We start from the raw sequence: 25594 nt of genomic DNA, 5'->3' as shown, positions 1-25594 counted from the left end.
TGGGATTTGTTTTTTGTTTTTGTTTTTTTTTAAATTAAAAAAATAAAAAATAAAAATAAAAATAAAAAAAGGGGTAGGCAATGGAAAGTCAATCTCTTTTCGAGACCTATGAGTGGCCCTGAAAAGATCCTTTGGTTTTATGTTAATATTAACATAGACGGCATCTGTCACATCTTCTTCTTCTTAAACTCCTTCTAACTGCAGGTCCATACACAAGTACCCTCTTGAGGCATCCTTGTCTTTCTATGTAAACTCTTCTCATCCATAGACTAGTATCTGTCCTATCGACAACAGTCCACTTGGACCGGACATACATGGGTATGTCCGTCCTGAACATCATTGTTGACACAAGGGTGGAAGATTGAACGTCGGTCCACATCTTGAGGCTCCGAGAACAGGTGAGTGATTGCGCTGAACTGCGCTTATTTATAGGGAGAGGAAGGATTGAAACGGATTGAGTTCATTGACCAATCCAAACACGCGTGACAAAATTCAGTCAGCCCGCATCCAATCCGAAGACAGCAGTCTGTGACGTCACGTGGTCTATATAGATTCGCTAGCGCCTGTGTGCACTCAATCTATGCGACAGTGATTCAACATGACGGAAACTCAGAAAACGATTCACTGGGGTGCACCAGCAGTGGAGACCGCCCAAGGGAACCCGGACTTACTTTCAGAAGAGGTACATTGGGATTTTGTGGATTTTCTTACCTCGCAAGAATTTGTTCCGGAACCTTCGTATCATTCTTCATTACCGCAAGTGGATAATTTTAGACAGAGACAGAAAGAAGAATTGGAGAAATTTATGCAACGACAAAAGGAAGCGGAACAAGCTTTTCTTCTACAGCAACAGCAACAGCAACAAGAAGAGGTAAAAAGAAAAAACAAGAAGAAGAAGAAGAAGTAGCAGCAAAGAAACAAGAGGGTGAAAATCAAACGGCCACGGTACTGTTGGACATTTTAGCGGAGTTAAGAAGTCTGAAACAAATGTATCAGACTTTTTTATCACGACCGAAGAGAATACGACCTTCCCGAGCTAAACACGCCAACCCTGTGACTAAGCCTACCGTACCACCCTTAGTGATTTCAACCCAATCATCATCATCAGAAGTAGGCTTCGGCCATGGCAAAGGCTTAAGGCAGTTAAAGTTGATTGCTTAAACTAACCCCTACACCAAAAAAGGCCCTTTTCAAGGCCACCCACGTCTCTCGAAAAGAAATAGCCTTTCAATTTGCCAATAACTAAAAAGTCAACAAAAAAAACCATTTTACCCTTATAGTACGTGTCTGTGTATGAGTGAGTGAGTGTAGCTTCTTATTTAAAATCAAAACTCAAAGACACTTACCTTATATAATTAATGTATTCTTTTCTCCATAGTTACAATCCAATTCACAATTCACAACAGAACACTTTATAAATTACATTCACTTCTTCTGTTTCTTTTTTTTACTCTCTCTTTTCTTTCAATTTCTTCACCGTCACAGTCTTTTCCTCCTCTTCCTCCTCACTTTCTTCCCTTCTTCTTTTCTTCTCCTGTTTCTTTTTCTTCACCTGGCTGCTTTCTTCCTCTGAAGAATCTCTCTCTTCTTCTGAAGAATCCCTCTTTTCTTCTGACTCCTCTTGTTTCTTTTTTGGGCAATCTGGAGACCAATGTCCTTTTTCTTGACAATAATAACAGGTATCTTGACTTTTGTTTTTTCTAGCCCCTGTTTTTTTTTCTTTTTGACGGTCTGGACACTCTGAAGACCAATGCCCTTTCTTTTGACAGATATAGCAAGTATCTTGACTTTTATCTCGAAAGGAAGAAGAGTAGCCCGTCGGCTGGTCTGAAGAGAATTTTCTAATGACCCCTCGCAAAGCTCTGATGAAACGTTCGATTTGGCTAGTCTCTTCCATCGTTGTGCTCGGTTTGAGAGTGAAATGAATAGTGAAAGGACAAGACACACACCCTTTTATATACGCTGGTTTGCCATGACTATAAATTAGTCTATGGTGTTTAAATTTGAGTCATCTGACGTTTTGCACTCAAGATGAAACGATCCTATTCATTTGAGAAGAAAGAAGAAGAAAGTAAGAGGCAGAAACGTGATCTATCGCCTCGTACAGAGCTGAAGTCTTGGCACAAATTCATGCCAGTGATTTTGAAGAGGACATGAGTGAACCAGAATCTGAACCCTCTAAACAAAGTTCACCACCCTTAGTCAACCCTGAAAAGTACTATTCCATTCGAGAGACGGAAAATTTAGAACCACGGCTTACACCTACACGGTGAAGTTTAAAGATTTCAAGGCCGACGTACCATTGGAGAAAGCAGAAGGGTTTATCACCGAGATGTGGGATTCTTTGCTCACCGCACTCAAGCGACAATGTCAACCCAAAGAAGACGGTCGCTTGACACTATCCATAGATCACGACAGCTTGAAATCCCCTGTTTGGATCGAGTTTAGCAGACCCGCAGAACTAACCCCTTCCAAAGTCATGGACAAGATTCAACACGTACAACAATCTAATGATCATTTTGACATCACCGATGGAAAAGCCACACTGAAAATGGCCCACGTCTCTCCTCCTCAAGGGACCGGACAACGCAATAAGGTGTTATTGGTGAACGACCTTCGCAGCACCAAAAAGAGTCTCGTCCAAATTCACAATTCTCAAGACCAGATGTGTTTAGCCCGTGCCATCGTGGTGGGACGAACCTATGCCAACAAGAACGACACGGTAGAATGGAAAAGAGCCTGGAAAACTATTCAACGATTCGACCGAGCCAAACAATGAAACGAAGCAGAACTCCTGTTACAACAAGCCGGACTGTCCAAAGACACACCCTGTGGCATTCCTGAGATGCAAAAATTGCAAGATGTCCTAGCTCCACACTACACCTTGAAAGTGCACCCTCAAGAAATGCGCGGACCTCTGTTGTTTCGAGGCCAAAACTTTAAGGACGGAAAATACATTCATGTCTATTATCACGATGATCATTTCGATACCATTACCACTATCACCGGATTCCTGGGATACAGTTATTACTGTGAGAAATGTGACTATGGCTATAACAATCGAGAGCAACACAAACATTGCGGATGGAAATGCTCAGGATGTTTGGCCTCTCCACCCTGTCTGAGCGAAGGACAAGAAAGAGTACATTGTCCTGCTTGTCTGCGTACGTTTGTCAGCCCTGCCTGTTACCAACAACATCTGAAGACGCAAGGTTCACAGCAGAAATGTGCTTGTCAACTCCTGAGATTGTGCCCTACGTGTGGACAAGGCCTACGTACCAACAGTGCCAAGACACACGTATGTTCAGGAAAAAAAAATGTCACATTTGTCACCACATCGTGGACTTGGAACATCAATGCTACGTGCAAAAATACCAACCCCCACCAGAGAAAGAGGATGGACACAATAAGAAAGGCAATTTCATCTTTTTCGATTTCGAATGCATGCAAGAGACTGGCATTCACGTTCCTAATTTCTGCGTGGCTCATCGAGCGTGCGAGAAGTGCATTCAAGAACCTATCTTCAGTCATTGCCCTCACTGCAGTAAGATTCCTGCAGGACGGGAAAAAATCTTTCGAGGACCGAACACGTTAGCCGATTTTGCCCAATGGGTCTTAGACCCCATCGACAAGACGTGGAGCCAAGAGGACATCGAACGTTACGGAGAATGTCATCGTCATGCCACAGTGATAGCTCACAATTTCTCCGGATACGATGGACAGTTTCTTTTGAGGTATTATACGGAACAAGGCATCGAACGTCCTAAAGTCACTTTGAACGGAGCCAAAATCATTTTCATGCAAGTGGTACAAGTGCAGTTTAAAGATTTGATGAGTTACTTGGCCATGCCTTTGAGTCGAATGCCTGAAACATTTGGAATGACAGAAATGGCTAAAGGTTATTTTCCTCACTTTTTCAATACGGAAGGCAATCAACACGCCGTTCTACCCCATTTGCCTGAGGCTCACTATTACGACCCCGAGAACATGCGTACCGAACAACGAGAAGATTTCTACACTTGGTACCAGGCTCACGCCTCTGACCCCTTCGACTTTCAGGAAGAAATGCTAAAGCATTGTCGTTCCGACGTGGACATTTTACGGCGTTGCTGTGGAAAATTTCGAGAACTGTTCATGGAACACGGAGGGGTCGATCCTTTGAAAGAAGCTTGCACCATTGCCAAAGCGTGTTCCTTAGTGCATCGACAACAACTCATGCCTGAAAACACCGTGGCTGTCATCAGTCCTCAAGCAACCCACTCTGTCAAACGTCAATACTCGGTCAAAGCCCTACGTTGGTTACATTACTTGTGCGACAAGGAAGACAAGTGGATTCAGCATGCCAGCAACGGAGGGGGTGAAAAGACCATCGGAACGTATTTGGTCGATGGCTGGGACTTAGAAAACCCGAAGGTCGTGTACGAGTTTAACGGTTGCTTAATTCACGGATGTCCCGTCTGTTACCCTGACCGTAGCACTAAAAATCAGTTTTTACAACAAACCATGGAAGACTTGTACCAGGACACTTGTCAGCGACGCCTAAAGTTAGAACAGGAAGGATACCAAGTGGTGGAAATGTGGGAACACGAGTACGATCACCGTATGAAAACCGTTCCTGAGTTTAAACGCCTCGTGGAAAGTTACAAGCTGATGGACCCCCTGAACCCGAGGGATAGTTTGTACGGAGGAAGGACCAATGCCACCTGTTTGCTCTACCAAGCCGACGAAGAGAAAGGAGAAGAAATCAAATACTTGGACGTGTGTTCGCTGTATCCTTACGTGTGCAAATATTGTCACTTTCCTGCAGGGCACCCGCAATTGCTGACGGAACACATCGACGTGAAAAACATTCGACAATACGAAGGCTTGATCAAGTGCAAAGTTTTGCTTCCCACGAACCTATACCATCCCATCTTACCTCACCATTGCCAAGGCAAACTGATGTTTCCTTTGTGCCGTACTTGTGCCGAAACGTGCAACCAAGATCAGCCTTGTCAGCACACCCAGGAAGAACGGGCCTTGACGGGAACCTGGATCAGCGTAGAATTGTTCAAAGCTCTGGACATGGGATACCAACTGTTAGAAGTGTACGAAATTTGCCACATTCCCAAGACACAACAATACCACAAGGGTGACCCCAGTCAGAAAGGCATTTTCGCCGACTACGTGGATGCCTTTTTGAAACTGAAACAAGAAGCCAGTGGCTATCCGTCCTGGTGTCACACTCCCGAAGACGAGAAGACACTCAAAGAGAAATACTATGAACAAGAAGGCATCTCTTTAGACCACATCGAGAAAAACGAAGGCAGGCAATCATTTGCCAAAGTGATGTTAAATTGTCTGTGGGGTAAAATGGCACAACGACCGTGTTTACCCAAGACGGAATATTTGACAGAACCTTTCCGCTACTTCCAGATGATTCACGACAAAACCAAATACATGAAAGACGTGGACGTCGTTCGAGAGGATTTGATCTTGGTCAATTACGAAGAAGATCTGGACTTTGTACAAGACGACCCCTTTGGAAATGTCATTATTGCGGCTTATGTGACAGCTCATGCTCGCTTAAAATTGTACGAAGCTTTAGAACTGTTAGGGGAACGCGTCCTGTACTTTGACACGGACAGTTGCATTTACATCCATCACCCGAGTCAACATCACCCTGACATCGAAGGAGACCGTTTAGGAGCCTGGACAGACGAGCATCCCGACGACAAGATTCTAAGTTTCGTCAGTGGCGGTCCCAAAAATTACGGCTACGAATACCGGGACCCACAAGGAGAAGTGCACACGACGTGCAAAGTGAAAGGATTGACTCTGAATTATCGTACCAGTCGAGTGGTGTACTTTGGGGTATTGAAAGAAGCCTTGCAATCGGGAGAGGATGGACACTTTAAAGTGACCACTCACCAACCGAACAAGATTGTACGTTTACCCACTCACCACATCGTCAGTCGACCCTTGGAAAAAGTCTATCAAATCGTGTACCAGAAGCGAGTGAGACTTCCCAATCACTTTACGTTGCCATACGGTCACATCGATATTGGTCTGAATATAAAAAGGAACCCTAGGCAAGATCGATAGTTCATTGGGACTACCAAGACCGAGCGAACAAGATGAATACTTTCAGAGAAACACAAAACAAGGTTAGACAGGCACAATTCAAGTGTGGGGCTTCTGAAGTGAATTGCGATTGTGAGCCTTGCGACGTTTCAACCTGTGTTAGTGAGAGTACCAGAAGAACCCGTCACCCAGGACAGGACTGTCGTGGACAGGCCTGAAAGACCCTTTCGGGAGGACACTTGTGTGACCTTACCCCCTATAGAACTGGTCAGAACATTACACAAAACATGTTGTACAGACACTTGTGTTTATTCCACGTTGATGGTTATCATGTGCCTTTTATCGTTGTACTTAAGCCTTTGGCTTTTATGTAATTTTTGTCTTTCGTATTCATGTTTAAAACATTCGATAAACGTGTTCTGAAAAAAAGTATATAAATTCTCGTCTTGTTTGTTTTTGTGTCACAAGTGACATTTCTCACACCATGGCTACCTCTGCTGTCTCTGCTCCCTCTTCCTTCACTGTCAAAGTCATCGACGAACACTTAGATCGTGCCAGTTGGGAGGCTTTGTATCTTCGTCATCCCTTTAACATGCTCATTGCCGGACCTTGCGGTTCAGGCAAAACCGAATTCGTCAAACGTTTGATCGAACATAAACATCATTTGATCGATCGACCACCTCAGCGGATCGTGTGGTGTTACAAAGAGTGGCAATCGGCGTACAGCCTCTTGCGAGAAAGTCAAGGCGATTCCATCGTGTTTGTGGAAGGCATTCCTAAAGAAGACGACGGCATCGTCTCTGACTCCTGTCAAACCCATTTGGTCATTTTTGACGACATGTTAGGAGAAGACGAAGAAGAAATTAAACCGTGGTTCACGCGCAAAGGGCATCACCGTAATGCCAGTGTCGTTTACATCACACAAAATTTGTTTCAACAAAGTAAAGCCCATCGCACCATCAGTCTCAATGCGCATTACGTGGTCTTGTTTAAAAGCCCTCGAGATAAATCGCAAGTGCAAGTCTTAGCCAAACAGTTAGGGACACCTTGGCTGACTCAGGCGTACGACGATGCCACTCAAACTCCACACGCCTATTTACTCGTCGATTTGAAACCTATGACCCCCGAGGATTTGCGATTTCGTACCCACTTGTTTCACCACTGGAGCCAAGACGGAGGGCCTGTCCTGTACACCTCTCCGTCCTAGACTTCATTTCACTCCACAAAGAAATCTATAAAAACCTCAGACCCTTTTCGTCTGTCTCACACACGTTTTGAACATGACGTTCCTTCAGTCGCATCTTCCTGTCAAATTGATTCGTGCCTTGTATGGCATCAGTCGAGAAAAAATCCACAAATACGAGCTCGTGCCTTAGAAGCTAATCTCAAAGAAGTCTTACGATGGTTCACGGTGACGGCACGTCAAATACTCCAAGGAATCATTCAGATTCCTCATCAAACCAAACGCTTTTTTGATCGAAACAAAGTCGCTTTGACCCAACTGGCCGATCCGCGCATCGACACTCAAACCAAAAAACAAATCATTTTGAAACCTGGAGGGAGCGGTACTCTAGGAGGGGTCATCATTCGCTCTCTCTTAAGATGGGATCCTAATGCCCCCAAACTTCTCCCCAAGATAAAAGTCAAACGAAGCTCCAAGAAGAAGAAAAAGACCAGGTCCCCAAGAAGAACTTCTCCAGTGGCGGGACCCTCCTCTTACCAGACACCACCCCGGAAAAAGAAAAGAAGCACCCAGAAAAAGAAAAGTCCACAGAAGAAAACTAATCGCAAGAGAGGCACTTCGGCCAGGACGCAACTTTACACTCGCAAACCACGACCTGCCACGGCGGTGACCGTGTCTCCGGTAGCCTCAAGTTCATCCACTTCTCCGTTGATGACACCAAGAACTGAAGAGTACTTGGAGACGTTGATCACACCAAGAACTTCTCCGTTGATGACCCCAAGAAGAACTTCCCCAGTGGCAGGACCCTCCAATTTAGTGGCAGTGGCAACTGCTCACAAAGTACCTTCTCCCAGAATCAAAGTCCAAGAAAGATCGGGCATGTTACAAAGTTTACTGGATTTGTCCAAGCAAGAACTGGCTTCATTTAGTCCGTTACGTACCCCTGCACGACGTGTCATGCCTGTCCTGAAGTTGATACGACGTAAAGACAATCAGTGGCGACACGTTCCAGTATAAAAAAAGGTGTGTGACCAAGTAGGGTATCAGTGTTTTTTGGTGCTCCTGAAGACTCAAAGATGTCACCCTCCAGAAAATATCCCTCTTCTAAACATCCCCAAGGAAAGAAAAGGAAAGGACTGCCTCCTCGTTTAGTCAAACATGGGGACATGTCCAACGCTTCTCCACCTCTACGAAAAAAACTCATTCAATCAGCCTCCAAAGAGGTCATCGAATGCGAATGCTGTTTGAACGTCTTGAAAGGCACGATCCCTTTGTCCAAACACCAGAAACAATACTTAGGCAAACATCATCACGTTCTTCGCCAAATGGTTCAAAAAAAAATTCCCATTCGTCAAAAGAAGAAGATGTTGGTCCAACGTGGAGGCATTTTACCCCTCTTGTTAGGTCCCTTACTGAAAGGAGTCTTGGGAACCATGTTGGGAGGACTGGTGGGAGCAAGATAAAAAGGCCCTCGGAAGTCCCAAGATCTCAGAATCGACCCCTGACAACCCCATGGAAGGACGAAAACTAGTTTTAGTGCCTTACAAACGATGGATGGAATACCATCGTTGGCAAGAACAACGCACCCCGCATTTACCTCCCAATCCCAATTTGAGCGAGATGTCCCAGTTACAACACGAATTGCAGTCCTTGATGGATCGCCAAGATTTGTCAAAAACAGAAAAATCGCAAAAGTACGGTCAACTCTTGCAACGACTGCAACTCTTTCACCAGAAAGCTTTAGACGAAACAGCTCTACCCACTCTGAAAAATTTTAAGACCTCGATGAAAAGTCCAGCACCAGTACCGCCACCACTACCAGTGACCAAGACAGAAAGAGGAGAAGAAGAAGAAGAAGAAGAAGTGTTTCAAACTCCACCAGAAAAAGTACGCAAGTTAACAACACCACCTACCTCCAGAATTGGATGGATTAAAAAGATGATGGCCACCCCATCTTCATCACAAGAGATAAAGAAAGTGAAGACAGAAGTGAAGACAGAAGTGAAACAAGAATCGATATCCCCCGCTCAGACATCCTCCTCTTCAACACCTATTGCCGGTCGCACACGCAAAGCATTGCAATCCAAGAAAGTACCCCAAGAGAAAAAGAGTAGCATCCTCCAAGAGTGGGTGTCTTATTAACATACAAACACAAAAAAAATGGAAAAAGTCTTAGCCAGCATTTACTACGATCCCTCTCATCCTGCAGGTTACGCAGGAGTTCAAAAATTGTATCGTGCTGCCAAAACTCGACTGAAAAGTCTCTGTTTACCTCATGTGCAACGATGGTTACAAGAACAAGCTACCTACACTTTACACAAACCCATTCGACGCAAGTTTGCCAGAAGTCGCACCCAAGTTGAAGGCATCGATCATTAATGGCAAGCCGATTTAGCCGATGTCTCTCATTTGGCCAGCTACAATCGTGGCTACAAATATTTGTTTTGTGTCATCGACGTCTTTTCCAAATTTGCCTGGGTCGTACCCTTGACTTCCAAATCGAGCAGCGAGTTAGTGCGAGCCCTGCAACGGGTGTTGAAACAAAGCGGTCGTCACCCTCTTCGATGGCAAACGGACAAAGGCACCGAATTTCTGAACCAAGCTTTCCAAAAAGAATTAAAGAAACGTGACAATCATTTTTTTACCACCGAGAATCCCGAAACCAAAGCCAGCATCGTGGAACGTTTTCAACGCACTTTGAAAGAACGTATGTGGAAATATTTTACGCATCACCACACTCTGAAGTACATCGACATCTGACCGCACCTGGTGCAAGCGTACAACCAATCTTACCATCGAAGCATCGGACGTGCCCCGCAAGAAGTGACTCCCGAAAACGAAGTGCTGGTGTTTGAGCACCTGTTTGGTACGTCCCTGACGAGGGCTGTTCCCAAGAAAAGTGGAGTGTTGACCGTAGGAGATTGGGTACGCATTGGCAAAACCAAACGCACTTTCGACAAAGGTTACTTACCTAACTGGACGACCGAATTGTTTCGTGTCACTGGACGAGTACATGGCCGTCATCCTGCCGTCTATAAATTGGAAGACATGAACGGAGAAGTGCTCAAAGGAACGTTTTACTTACCCGAGTTACAACGTGTCACCAAAAAAGAAGACGACGTGTACGACATTGAAAGCATTCTCGAACGCAGAACCCGTAAAGTGGGCAAACGACGTGTCAAAGAAGTCAAAGTACGTTGGAAAGGATATCCACCCCGTTTTGATTCTTGGATCGACGCTTCGCAAGTCATCGACTATAAAAAGAAGTGACCATCATGCCCTTTCACACAGACGCAGCTACGTCTACCACTCCTTCACGTAGTTCTTCTGTGCAAGATTTACAAAAACAACCTTTGTGGGTGTGGTGCGGAGAACGTGTGCCTAAAACGCAAGTCGTCTTTTTCTGCCAAATCTTCGTGGTGTATTGTGTCATCGGTGCAGCCATTGCCAATCTGAGTTTGCAACAAGGAGACAAACAATTGTGGACCATTTTATTGAGCAGTTGCATCGGTTACCTGCTTCCCAATCCCTCCCTGAAATTCTCCTCGAACGGGAACCACGGGAAACTTGTGTCCAGTGCCAGTGTCAGTCACCACTCCAACCACAACCAGAACCCCATTTTAGGCGGAGACACGCCTCTGACGTCCAGTAACCCCTCGGACAGCCACAGAACTCTGGAATTATGAGTCACCAAAACCAATTTTACTTAACCTTACCCAGTGACCGTTCCATGGAGGTGTTTCCCCACAACACTTTGTGCTGTTACACGGCCAAATTACCTCAGGCCATCCCATTAGATCACGAAGCCCATAGGGAAGTGGCTTTGGTAGAAATGATTTACCCAACACAAATCAAAAACATCACTGAAACTCAAAACACTTTTGACGTCGAAATTCTGGACCCAACAGTGCAGCAAACCATGATGACCACTTCTCAACATAAATCACTTCCCAAGACCCCAATACCCCGTAGCAGCAGTGACACTTCTCCTCCTTTTTACGTTTATCACTGTAAAATTAATTCAGGCCATTATTTTAGTGGTCAACATCTGGTGGAGTCCATCGCTGACAAATTCTATGCAACATTTGACAAAGTTCTGACCGGACTAAAGAAAACGTGTCACCATTGAGTACCACAAACTGTCTCACCGTCTACTCATCAAATTTGAAAGTGAGGATAGAAGTATACGTATTAAATTTTGCCCTGAATTGTATGACATTTTGGGTGGAGACCTCAATATGGTCACGGATAAGCAGACCAAAAAGATTGAGAATGCAGAGATTGACAACAACGAGCATTTTGCGAGGTATTTTCGTTTCCCGGTAGAACTGAACCAGGGACTCAATTTGATCTTCGTGTACTCCGATGTGGTGGAGTACAACGTGGTGGGACACACCTCCGTGCCGTTACTGCGTGTCATTCCTTTCAAAGTAAATTCTGCCACGGTCACTGACGAGGAAGGTGAAAACAATTACCACGTACACCGCGAATTTGTACATCCTCACTATTTGCCTGTCAGCAAGTCGTATTTGGACACGATCAACATTGCTATAAAAGGAGATCTGGGACAAAATATTCCATTCACCAAAGGAAAAGTCACGGTGAAACTCCATTTTCGAAAACGGTTCTCTCACGATTCGTAAGTCATGTATCCAGTGTACCGATGGGTTGCTCGACAGCGAGGACACGGTTTAGGAGATATGTTAAAATCGGCCTTTCGTTCGGTGGCCTCGGTGTTGAAACCGATGGTGACACGCGGATTGCACGCCTTGAAAGATGTGGCACTGACACAAGGCAAAGAATTTCTCCAAAATGTCATCATCGACAAACAAAACCCTAAAGAAGCCTTCATGAGGGCAGGCAAAAATGTCTTGCTGCAAACGGGTAAAGACCTTTTGGGCCGACGAGACACACCTATAAATGCCCTGCACGCTACCGAGTCAGGCATTCAGCAAGGACAAGGCAGAAAGAGACGACGAAGAAAACACCCTTTCACCAGACTTCACACGACTAAAGCTAGAAAGGCCAAGAAAAGAAGAACCGTTCGAGACTTCGACGTTTTCGATTATTGAGACACAGCAACAAAAAAAATGATGCAACGAGAGTCTTGCGCCTGTTCCAAGTCGGAACTGGATCTGTTTGCCATGCCCCCTACCATGATGCCCATGCAAGAATCCCAATGGGTGGAATTTCACCCCGTCTCCTCTTTGACATTCCGCTCCCATCGAGTTTGAAATCAAGGGACAGCCCGAAGATTACATCGATCTGAATAGCAGTTACTTGTACTTGAATGTCAAAGTTCTTGATAAGGATGATAGTGGAGTAGAAGACACTGAGAATATAGCTCCCGTCAACAATTTCATGCATTCCTTGTTCAGCTCATTGGACTTGTACTTGAATAACAAACTGGTCATCAGCAGCATGGATACTTACCCTTACCGTGCCTACCTGGCAAATCTCTTGACGTACGGAATAGATGCCAAGAATACTCATCTCAATGTTTGTGTGCTATGGGAACCTGACGAAGCGACCAAGTTTGACGAAATAGATAAAGACAATGACGGCTCTGAGGAAAGACGAAGCAAAATCTTAAATAAGAAGAGTTTAGAACTGATGGATCGTATGCATTTGGACATGTGGTTGCAAGAGAAATATTTGCTGAACGGGGTAAATGTCCCCTTGAGACTGAATCGCAGCAGTGCCGCTTTCCATTTGTTGGCTGATACTGCTGCTGGCAATCCTAAAAGCAAAATCGAGGACGTCAAACTCTACGTACGACGCGTGGAAGTGTTACCCAAAGTGGGAAATGACATCAGTCAAACGTTGAGCAGAACGACCGCCAAGTATCCCATACGACGCGTGGAAGTGAAAACGTTCACCATTTCCGCTAACCGTCATTCCATGATCGAAGATCATCTGTTTCAAGGACAGTTACCCAAGCGTTTAATCCTTGGTATGGTCGAGAATGAAGCCTTCAACGGAGCCTTAAAAAAATCCTTTCAACTTTCAACACTTTAAGGTGAAGAAAATCGAAGTCAGTCGCGATGGCAAGACCTTGTGTACCAGACCTTTCGAACCTGACTTTAGTGACACGAAGATGAATTACTTGAGATCGTACTTGTCCCTGTACGAAGCCACCGGCCAGTTAGGAACCAACACCAGTCACGGCATTACGTACGAAGATTACGCAGGAGGCTATGCTTTGTGGGCTTTCGATTTCACTCCAGACCAAGGCAGCGACGAGGGACATTTTCACCCTATAAAATCCGGCCAGATTCGTGTGGAACTTCAGTTTGCAGATCCACTGAAAGAGACAGCCAACGTTATCCTGTATGCAGAATTCGATAATACCATAGAAATCAACAGTTTGAGAGAAGTCATTTTAGATTATTAGAAGCTATGGAAGACTGTTATCCCTCTTTACTTAGTGGAGAAACTTTGGACATGGAATGTGAGGAGACCGTGGAAGGAGAATCCCAAGACAAAGACGAAGAAGTTGTCATGATGAAGTCGAGATGGCCAGAACAAGAAGCCCATTTAGTCTCCTGTTTTGCCAAACACTTGGTCGAAAAAATGACGGAATTGATCAAGAAAAATTGCTATGGATGTCAAAACGATCATCCCAGTCAAATTCAACACGACAAATGCCTGATGTTGAGCCAAGAAGAAAAATTGGACGAGTATCTGGACGAAGCTTGGAGTCTCATCTCGGACGAAGTCGTGTTGCACCACTGGTATAAAGACTTGCGTGAACATTCTTGTCCACCATTAACCACTCAAGAGATCCATCGTATCGAAGCTCTCCTGAATCAGAGTGAGGAGACGAAACGAAGAAACGGTTATTTGTCAGACATTTTCAAGCAAAAAGTCAGGATCGAATTGATGACTTATTATTACCTGTGAAGAAGAAAAAAACAACACAAAAATGGATACTTGGGAACTTTATTACCTTTTGAACCACAGTTCGTATACGGCTTCTTGGAATCCTGTCGTCTGTGCTAAAGATGAATTCCCTCATCGCAAACCTCAAGACCATCTAGCTTATGTCATCAACACGGACGACAGTCACCTTTTAGGAACCCACTGGGTAGCCGTTTACTTTCCTCAAGAAGGATGTGTGGAATATTTCGATTCGTACGGATTGCCCCCTTTGGAAGACGATATCATTGACTTTATGAGAAGAAATGCTCAGACCACCCGATTCAGTAATGTGAAATTACAAGGCACAGATTCCTTGGTGTGTGGACAATATTGTGTGTATTTTCTGCATCATCGCAGCCTAGGCTATTCCTTAGAACATTTAGTGACTCATTTTGATCCTCGTTCTTCTTCTAGAAACGATGTGAAAGTAGATCGATGGTTTTGTGACCATTATGCTTATCTTTTGTCTCAAGCTAGGAAACGTAGTGTCCATCAATGGCCTAATGACTTCCAACAATGGAAATCACAATTTCATTCACAACGTTGTCAGCCCTGTTTAAAGTAGAGTGTGAATTAAAAAAAAAAATGTTTGAGATTTGAAAAAATGTTTGATGTTATATTGTTGGATTATTGTTACAAATGTTAGAGTTGTTGGTTAGTGTTAAGTGATTTTGAATAAAAAATGTTGTGTTTTGAAAAAAATGCCTTTGTGGTTTGTTTGGCTATAAGAATGTTGATTTATGCTCTTTGACTTCTTACTATCCCTCTCATGACACTCATTGAACGTTGCGGCTCGAAAAAACCGTGGAGGGATGTTTTCCTTCACGTCCGCGCTTTGACTTTAAGACCCGGGGCAGTTTCCAGTCTAACCATCCATTGTCGACTCATCCTCCTACGAAGATGTGCTCCAAACTAGCTAAACTAAACGAAGCCTACGTGAATTTGCATAGGGTCAGACACAGTCTGATACCGAAGCCAGAAGAGATAGAGAATGTGAGAATGCTAAAAGTCACTGAAGACCTGATAGAAGAGCTCTTCAGAGAAGAAGTGAACAGGGAGAAAGAAGAATGGACAGAGAAGTACAGACTTCAGAGACAGCAGCAACAGCAACAACAACAACAACAACAGCAGGAGCAGCAGCAGCAGGAACCTGAACCTGAGAGGGGCTTTGTCGATTGTCGTATCGACACCAAAGAGTTCTTCTTCTCTTTCCGAAGAAGCAGAGCTATCGTCAGAAAGTCTATCCTCAGAGGACGTCGCATTCTTAGAAACTAAAAGATTGCCATAGCAAACAAAAAAAACCCCACAAAAAACAGCCCTTTTCAGGGCTACCCCAATACTCTAGAACAGAAATAACAATCGATTTGCCAATATGTGTAGGTAGAGTAGTGTGAATATAAACACTAACTCTTTTTTTTATAGTGAGAGGGTATGTGTTTGTGTATAGGATTGTGTGTTTGTAAGTGCTCACGTACGATGGTGTGGATAGTAGATTAAGATCATGTTTTTGGCTGTTTGAGGTGTGGGGAGAGTAGATTTGGGGGTTTGATTGGATTGCTTTGCGTATGTGGATAGTATATTGAAGTGATTAATGAAATTTTTTTTAGAATAGTAATAGGTAGTATAAAAAAAAGTGAGTGAGTGTTTCTTTTAGGTCCGCGCGTTGTTTTGGTCATGATCTAGGTAAGATCAATTTTATGTTTTTAGGGGGATGTTTTCCATCACGTCCGCGCTTTCAGTATAAATTGAAACTCGCTGGGCAGTCTAGCTAGCCTTGTTGATTGATGAAGAGAATGAATACCAGAATTGTAAAGCTTCTAGAACTCCAGATGCACCTGGAGTATGCCAGGCGCCTGTTGAACGAACTGGCCGCGGAGGCCATTGTGGAAGAGGGAAGGATGAGAGAGGAGGAGGAAAGAAGAAAAAAAGAAAAGGAGAAAAAGGAGAGAAGAAATTTCAGAATCCAAGAGACAGAAAATTAGGATTCTGAAGCCACATATCCCGCCTCTGCTCTCCCCCAAAAAAGAGTGAAAAGAGACTGGGGAAGAAGTTGTGTGTGTGGCGCCAGGCCAGGAAGGTGCCAGCATTAGATAGGTGTATCTGGAGTTAAAAACCAACAGCCCTTTTCAGGGCTACCCAATAGTCTAGAAAAGAAATAACAATCGATTTGCCAATGTGTGTAGGTAGAGTAGTGTGAATATAAACACTAACTCTTTTTTTATAGTGTGAGGGTATGTGTTTGTGTGTTTGTGTTTGTAAGCGCTCACGTACGTTTATGTGAATAGTAGATTATGGGTTTGTTTATTGTTTCTTAGCGTATGTGGAGAGTATAGTTTGGGTTTTGTAACGGATCACGTACGATTGTGTGGATAGTAGATTATGGATTTCGTTTTAATGATTTGCGTGTGTAAATAGTAGATTTGGGGTTTGTTAAATGTTGCTTCACTTATGTGGATAGTATATTATATGAAATGAGAAAGTAGGGGGATGTTTTCCTTCACGTCCGCGCGTTGTTTGGTCATGATCTAGGTAATATCAATTTTATGTTTTAGGTGGATGTTTTCCATCACGTCCGCGCTTTCACTATAAAGCTAACAGTTTAACCATTAGAACCCATTCCACGGAATAAAGACAAAGAAAATGGTGGTAGCAACAGCATTACTGAATAATTTGATAGGCATTTATTATTGGATAGTAGATGTTACGTTTGTCATGGAAAAGATAGAGAAAGAATTCAAATTAGAAAAGTGTCTCGACTGTTTTAATAAGTTGAAGGAAGCAAAGGAGATAGTAACAGGAATGATGGAAGAAGAGGAAAAGAGACTGAGAGGATTGATTGACCCGCCTTATGTAAGAGTGGGAAGTTTAAAGGAAGCACTTGAAAATGTCATCGAAGTCAGGTGCTTCTTAGAAAAGATATTGAATTGGACGGAGTGGCGATATGTAAAATGGGGGTTGGACCAGCTGACAAAAACGGAAGAAGTAATGAGGAAAGTGATGACGGAAGAGGTAAAGAACATCAAAGAAAAGTGGACTAAGGAAAGAAAAGAAGAAGAAAATAGAAAGAGAAAAGAAAGCTTTGAGAAACTCAACAATAACTGGATACGAATACAGGAGAAATTCCGAGCGATAGGTCATCCTGACTGGATGCCTGAATCAGAAATAAAGAAGAAGACAGGAATAATGGCAAAAGTTTGAAGATGGCTACAGAAGTGGAGGAAATAAAAGAAGAAGATGATGGTGAAACCAAAGGCCCCTTTCAGGGCCACTCATAGGTCTCGAAAAGAGATTGACTTTCCATTGCCTACCCCTTTTTATTTTTTTAATTTAAAAAAAAAAAAAAAAAAATCCCATGTTCAATTGCCTTTGTCCCTAGAATGGATATTATTTTTTTTCTCCCATTGTTCAATTGCCTTTGTCCCTAGAATCGATATTTTTTTTCCATCGTTCGAATGCCTTTGTCCCTAGGATGGATATTTCCTTTCTCCAATGTTAAATTCCCTTGTCCCCAGAGTGGATGTCTTTTTTTGCCCATGTTAAATTTCCCTTGTCCCTAGAGTGACCCAGGGTGGTTAATGTTAAATTTCCAATGTCGCTAATCTTACCCAGGGGGTGTTTTTAATGCTAATTCCCATTGTCGTTAATCTCACCCCATTCACTACTTCTGTCAAATAGCCGAAAACCAAATGAAGAACGAAGAGATGTGACAATATCTTAATCTACAACACAGCCAGATCAAATATGTGAGAAAAATCAGTCATATTGGTCCATGTTTGCATGAATAATTTGCAACATTTTCTAACGAATATTTCTTTTTTGGCTTCCATAACACTCCACAATAACATTTCAAAATACCTGTCCAATTTTAATCAGACTTCAAATGAAATGTCATCATGAGATATATCTTTTAAAATTATTGTCTAAAACAACTCCATTTCTTGGTATAGAAAATTTAGCAAATCTTCATTATGTGCTGTGGTTCTTTTTAATAGCAACTAGAGTAACTATTTTGTATTATACAGCAACCCGATGGATATATTTTTACAATTGTTAACACCAGTATAGAATTGTAATCACACTTTAAATCCACTTATTTCCCTCTTTATTAGATTACCTACAATAGTTGTATCTTTGGAGGCATATCAACTGTTCTATAAGTTTAATGAAACAGGATGAAAATACAATCAGAATGAAAATGACTTGCAATCTAATTTATCCCAGCCGATTTCAAATATGTTTCCAATATTTTGTCTCTGTTAAACGTAGTAAGCAATAGTACTGCCTAGGTTGTTTGTTGTGATGTTTTTTGGATGTATGTTTCAATAACTTCTAATATACTTCAGTTCATATTTTGAAAAGCATGCAACCCTGATATAATGGTCATTTACAAAAGGCTCCATTCTTTTTAAAATGGGAGCCGCAGTAGGTAATTTGGTAGAGTTTCGGACACGTAATCCAGGGATGGTGGGTTCACTGTGTAATAAAGCTGGATCACTTTGACATACATTTTAGTACTTTATTATTATTATTATTATTATTATTATCGTGTGCAGTGCATGCTCAGCCATTTAACAGCATCATCATCAGCAACCTGCAGAGTAAGCAGTCCACTGGGGAACTTTGTCAGTTGACAGTTGTTCACAATGTGTGACATGGTCTGAAGAGTTCCACAGCAACAGGAGGAGTTAGTGGTCTGTCCCCATCGGACAAGGTTGACTGCACAACGCCCCTGTCCTGTCCGAAAGCGGTTAAGTGTGGTTCACAGATGACGTGGAAGGTTGAAGCTCGGATGGCAGACAGATGGCTCAGATACGAGGGAGTACTTGATAAACAGGCTCTACAAGCATTTCTTCGTTCTAATTCCAATATTGTTTTCAACTTCAGGTAATTTTTATACGTTTGTAAGCTTACTTTACTGTTGGCGTGCAATACTAAATTTGCATGATATGGATTGGCGTATATTTTGCCAGTTTTGGATGACGCATGCCCATCTGGCAGAATACTTCCCCCACCCTCCAACCGACTTTACTTCCGCATAATTGGCCACAAAAAATTTCATTTCCATCTGAGATTCTATTCTAGAGTTATTTTCTCCACACGAAAAAATATTACTACTGAGTCTATTTTCCCCGCAGAAGCGTCGCCCTAGAATAATGGTCTCCCATAGAGCATAACTTCTCCTCCTGGATAAATTTTACTGATGGGACAATTGACCTCTAGATATTCTACTCAAGAGCATTTCATCCCTTGAAAGGAGTGGGAGGGTTTTTTGAGTATTTTTCCTTAGAGAAAAGTCGCTCTAAACTTATTTCCCCAATCTCAGCCCTACGCCCCTTATATTTCTCGCGAAGAAGTTCTACTTTGTGTCATTTAACCCCACTCTAGCAACCATCCTATATTTATCTTGAAACTTATCAATGGAATGTCATGCATCTTCTCTAGTCAAGGTTCTCATACATTATCTACACCTTGTCTGATCGAGCAGATATTTTAGTGTTTTGTCCTTGCGACATCTACTGGATTTCATGCGTTGCCTCCCTTAGTATGTAATGCCAACCAACCAATAACGTGTAACAGCGGTGCATTGTGGCGGCAAATGACTTCAAAAGGATACTTTGTAAGCTTAATATAGAAAGTATGACTACGTACCAGAGAGAAGCCATTAGAGGTGTTTTTGAGTGAAAGGCATTTGTGCAACACGGATCGACATTAAAAAATTGCTTCTTTATAAGTCCATTCGGGTTGTGTATCCACTTGTCTCGATCATTTAGGAATAGTGTTGAATTTTGAGCAAGTTATGTTTGATTTGATGTGGTGGCTTGCCGCCTCATGCAATGAAATTCACAGACCCGAAGCACATAACTATTTTCTCGATCCGTCAAGGTGTAGATAGGGTTAACATATCGGAACCTTGGCTTGCGAAAATGAATGTCATCACACAATGACCAAAGTTAATGCTCGTGCATTGGCGCGTATACATTGATTATTATAGTGTTGGACAATATCGCTCGGAAGCTGCACAGCACATTTTTCGCTACCTTGGCTTGCGAATGTCTCAATAACGTGTCTCTGTTTTTACGTCGTAACATTCTGTTACGATTTACAATATTACATGCCTATATTGTAGCGTACAGAAGAAAAATGCCTCTCGACACCTTTTCCCCTGGAGAAAAAAGTTCGAGGTTTGTTCTGTTTATTTTTCTTTTACCCGAAACAACTCTCTGAAAAGGCGGCAAAGTTTATCTAGGAGAATTTTCCCCGGGAGTAAAATTAAAATGGTTCCAGAGCCATATTCAGTGGGATCAGGGTGAAGGAACGATATTTCTTGTCCATAATTACGTGTATGTGTACCTTCTTGTCGAAGACATCTTCCGTAGATCTATCGTGGCAAAGAAAACAAAAGATCTCAAAGTTATGTGTTCGACCGCAAACGATCTTTTTTTTGAGACATAAAAATGGGCTTCTTTGCATTTTCAAACACAGTCATAGGGATGGATATAGCATGACAAAGGCGGATGAAAGACGGGATATCCTGCAAAGGATAACCTCTTTAACTGTTACTTGTTCATACCCAAAAGCTGATGGTAGATGAGACATATAAAACTCCATAAAATGATCTTGTTTTGCAGCTTTAGGAGATGTAACATTCGAAATAGTCCAACGGTAGTATATGGCGTATCAAAACAGGCCATACTCTACCACGAAAGGAAGAGATCACATATGAAATAGTCTCGCATAAAGGACGACCTCTCCAAACTGGCCCCATTGTGCATTGATGAATGCATAGGATACTGAAAATAGTCACGTTGTAAATGATGACATATCTAAACAAACCATGCTCTACAGAAGAGTGCAGATGATAAAATTAATGCACCACAGGCCTGGTTAGTATATATCAGGTTGCTCACTTTAGAACAAAAAAAACGAAAGATCTATTGGTCTAAACGAACAGCATCGATAACGATAATAAGCAGATGGTTAGATAATAAGCAGATAAACATAACCTTTCTTAATAACCATTTCTACAAGCATTTAGTTATTAATAGTTTGTCCCAAAGCTGGCTCTTCTTTAAGGTGCAAATACCATATATTAGCCCTTTTATTGATCCTAATCTGTATTAAGTATTATTTTCACCTTTCTTGCCTATTACAGTATTTACTAACCAAAAATAATCGATCCCAGCGCTTTTTAGGTGTTTTATTTATTTAACGTAGGACAACAATTTATTCTGCGTTTATCCTGAGTTATGCAGCCATTGGTAAATTGATGACGATTATAACACTTACAGTCCAAATTATCTTTGTATAGTCACACCACAAATAAGTCTTGTCACGAGGATGTCATCTTTACGGAAGGAGTCTTCAGCTGTAGAATTTAGTGTTCGACGAAGTCAATCCATGTCCACGCACGTATAACACACTGCGACCAGGTGTCTGGCTCGGCTTCAAAACCGCCATTCATCAGGGAAATTGAGCCCAAGGCTACTGAAATACAAGTGATAGGACTACGCGTGGAAGTAGAAAACGCTGAACTGATCCAGAAAATTTAAAAGAAATTTGGGGCAAACGTGATAACACATAAAATGGCAATTGTGTGGGGGTTTGCCCCCATAAAGTCGGAGATTAGACTGATATACGTCAACAGAGAAGGTGCGAAAAAGATACCACTCTTCTTTTATGTGCTTGGCTTCAAATTAAAGACATGGTACAAAAGATGCGAGAACGACAGAATCTGCCCTTTTGCCATCAAAAGGGACATGGCCCCAGGGATTGTCAAGAAACAAAAATACCAGAATCAAACACTTATGCTGGCAAAGTCGCCGCCCAGTCCCAGAAACAGCAGCATCAGCAACAACAACAACAACAGAAGCCAGCAGAACAAATACTAGACCTGATTAGACAGATAAGGGAGGAAAAGCAAACAGAAGAGGAAACAATCCAATCCCTGCCGGAAATAGTTTTAACAAATATAGAGGAAGGATCAAAAACTCCAGAATGGGAACATATACTTAGCCCTAATAAAACCGGGAAGATTTTGACACCAGCAAAAGGGGGAGTGCAGACAAGAAATAGGTTCGAAGCCTTAGAAATAGAGCCAATCCATGAAGAAGAAAAAGAGGAAACATCTGTACATCCGCTAACCTCGACGCCGTTACCGAGAAGAAACAGGTATAAAAGAAAGGCCGATTCGTTGACTCCACAGGAGAAAACTACATCTCCCAGGAAAGAACCAATTCAACAACGAAAAGGCAAACCCAAGAAAATAAGAGAAGATGAAACAGATAACAAAAGCGAATCCGGAAATGAGAATGCTGAAGATGAAGAGTATTCAGAAATGGAATCAGAAATCTGAACGGAAACGGAATATACGAGTCAAGAAGAAACAAGAGAAACAATAAAGACTGAAGCCGTACACTACACTGCAGGAAACAAACACCACAATAATGTCAGAAATCGAAACTACACCCAACTCTCCTGAGTGGGGTGGGGGTGGGGAGACCAGTGTCCCCATCTAATAAAATTAAACAAAACTAAACAAACCTCATAATCTAAAATTTTTGATATCGTTGGTATAACCATCAATGCGACACTCTGGATAGAGACAAGAATGGACGAAATTAACTTACAGCTCCTGTCCATAAATGTTAATGGAATAAATAAGGAAAAAATATTGAAAATTCCAAAAGATATAAAATATGATATAATCTTCTTTCAAGAAACGCACAGTGGTTTTAAAAATGAAAATAAAGCATTATGCGAAAGTTACTTAAATTATATTTTATTAACAAACGATGATATAGGTAATGCCATTAAGGTGGGAGTAGCAATTCTGATAAAAAATAAAGAAGGTATTTTTTGGGGAAAGGTTAACGAAGAGGAAAATTTCTAAGGTAGGCTATTACATATAATCATCGAAATAACACATTTTATAAACATATATATACCAGCAAAAGGAGATTATAAAAAAACCTTCTTAGAAAAGTTAACAAAATATTTAGAAAAAAATAATATGGAAAACGTCATTATGGGGGGGGGGGAATTTTAATTGAATAGGTGATAATATAGACAGAGAGGGGAAACTAATATCAAATGATTTAATGATTAAACCAGAAATGGAATATTTTATAAGAAAACATAAACTAGTAGATATTTACAGAAGATTAAACATTTTAAGAAAAGAATATACATATGAATACAAAATAAATAAAGGGAGTAGATTAGACAAATTTCTAGTTCAAATTTTGATGAGAAAATCTACAAAGAATCAGGGATATCCAATTTTAAAATTTCGGATCATAAGCTTTATTTTTTTGACAGTAGAAATTAAAAATAAAAAAAGATGGGGAAGGGGAAAATGGATGTTTAATAACTCAGTTTTAAAAGCTTATAATTTTGTTAATGAAATTAAAAATGAAATAAAAAAATTTAAACAAAAAGAAAACATAGATATAATTTTAAAAAAGAAATTTAAAGAAATAGCAATTCAATTCTCTAATATAAAAAGTAAGAAAATTAAATTAGAAAAGGAATCCATTATTTTCCAACTTCAACAAACAAATAATAGGGACCTAGAAAATATATTAAAAAAGAGACTAAACGAAATTAAGGAAGAAGAAATAAGAGGAAAAGAAATTAGGGCTGGTAAATTTAAAAATTTTATAAAAAAGCAGAAGGTCTATACAAAAGAGAGGAAAAAAGAAATGGGGGTAAAAAAGTCTTGGATAAACTTAAAATAATTGGAAACAAACTAACAACTGATAAGTGGGAAATTATGAAATATATTAAAGACTTTTATTCTAAATTATATAAAACACAAAACATACCAGAACAAACAATTGATAAATATTTAGAAGGAATTACCTGCGAGATGATCTCATCAGAACATAAAGACTTATGTGAAGATTTCATCTCACAGGAAGAAATAAAAGAAAGTATCCTATCCGCGAACAAAGGGAAATCACCGGGAGGAGATGGGCTCTCCGCAGATTTCTATATGAAATTATGTAGAGAGCTGTCGCCTATACTTGAATGGTTATACAATAATATACTACTTAGAAATAATAAAGTGACGGAAACGATGAGGGAGGGTATAATTATTTTAATATATAAAGGAAAAGGGGAAAGGGAGGATCTCAGAAACCGGAGGCCCATCTCCCTCCTAAACATGGATTATAAAATACTTAGTAAAATTTTAGCAAATAGAATTAAAAATGGAATGGATAAAATCATTAATATTTACCAAACTTGTGGACCCCAAAAGAGGGAAATACAAAACAATACATCAAATATTAAAACAATTTTAGATTATTTATACGAAAACAAGAAAAAAAGCTGCCATGGTACTTTTTGACCAAGAAAAAGCCTTTGATAGATTAGAACATAACTATACCCAAAAAGTTCTAAAGAAATTTGGTTTCGAAGAAAATTTCCGAAAATGGACTAATATACTGTACAATGATATCACTTCTAGAGTACAGATCAATGGAGCTATGACAGATACATTTGAAATTAAACGATCAGTGAGGCAAGGATGCCCACTGTATATGCTATTATACGTAATAGCAATTGAAATGCTTAGCAACAGCATAAAACTCAACAAAGAAATAGTTGGTATTAAAGTTCCAAATTTACAAGATGAAGTTAAAATGCTGCAATATGCAGACGATTGTACAAACTTTATAGAAGATCCAAATTCCTTTCAACGCTTAATAAAGGAATTCGAAAGATTTGGTCAAGCATCAGGATCACAAATAAATCACGATAAAACAGAAATTTTAGAAATAGTCAACTGGAAAGGTAAACACTCTGTTCTACCACCACATTTGTTTAAAAATAGAATTAAAGCTCTAGGTATATATTTTGATTTTGACGAAGAAAAAGAAAACTGTAAGAGAATGGAAAATACAATCAACAAAAATGTTGATATCTGGGCACTAACGCCACTCTGCATTATGGAACGAGCCCAAGTGGCAAAAACTTGTGTGCAAATTTAAATTACATTATGAAATCGATAAATAACTTTGTTTTAAATAATATTGATAACCAGATCATAAAGTATATATGGAATTTTAAATTACACTACGTTAAAAAAAGAAACCTTGTATAGGGCAAAGGAAACGGGGGGAGGGGGGTTGTTGTTGTTCTAGGGTTTAACGCCATTTTTCAGCACAAGATAGGCTATACATGGCGGCCAGTATAACCGGTGGAGGAAGAACCCTAGAAAACCCAGGGAAGAACCACCGACCCACGAGAAGCTACTGGCAGGCTTTCCCGCGTACCCACGGTAGCCGAGCCTTGGACTCGAACCCACGCAGACAGATGTGAGATGGCAGTGATCCGGAACGGTGAGCGGAAAGGAGGGGGGGATAGGTTTACCAAGTCCACTACTTTTAAAAATAACAAACATTTTAAATAGATTTAAAAGAA

This window comes from Sinohyriopsis cumingii, chromosome 5 (assembly GCF_028554795.1).
Source record: "Sinohyriopsis cumingii isolate HCF-2022 chromosome 5, ASM2855479v2, whole genome shotgun sequence".
NCBI lineage: Eukaryota > Metazoa > Mollusca > Bivalvia > Unionida > Unionidae > Sinohyriopsis > Sinohyriopsis cumingii.
The sequence above is the reverse complement of the archived record's forward strand: the minus strand, read 5'-3'. Positions refer to the sequence as shown.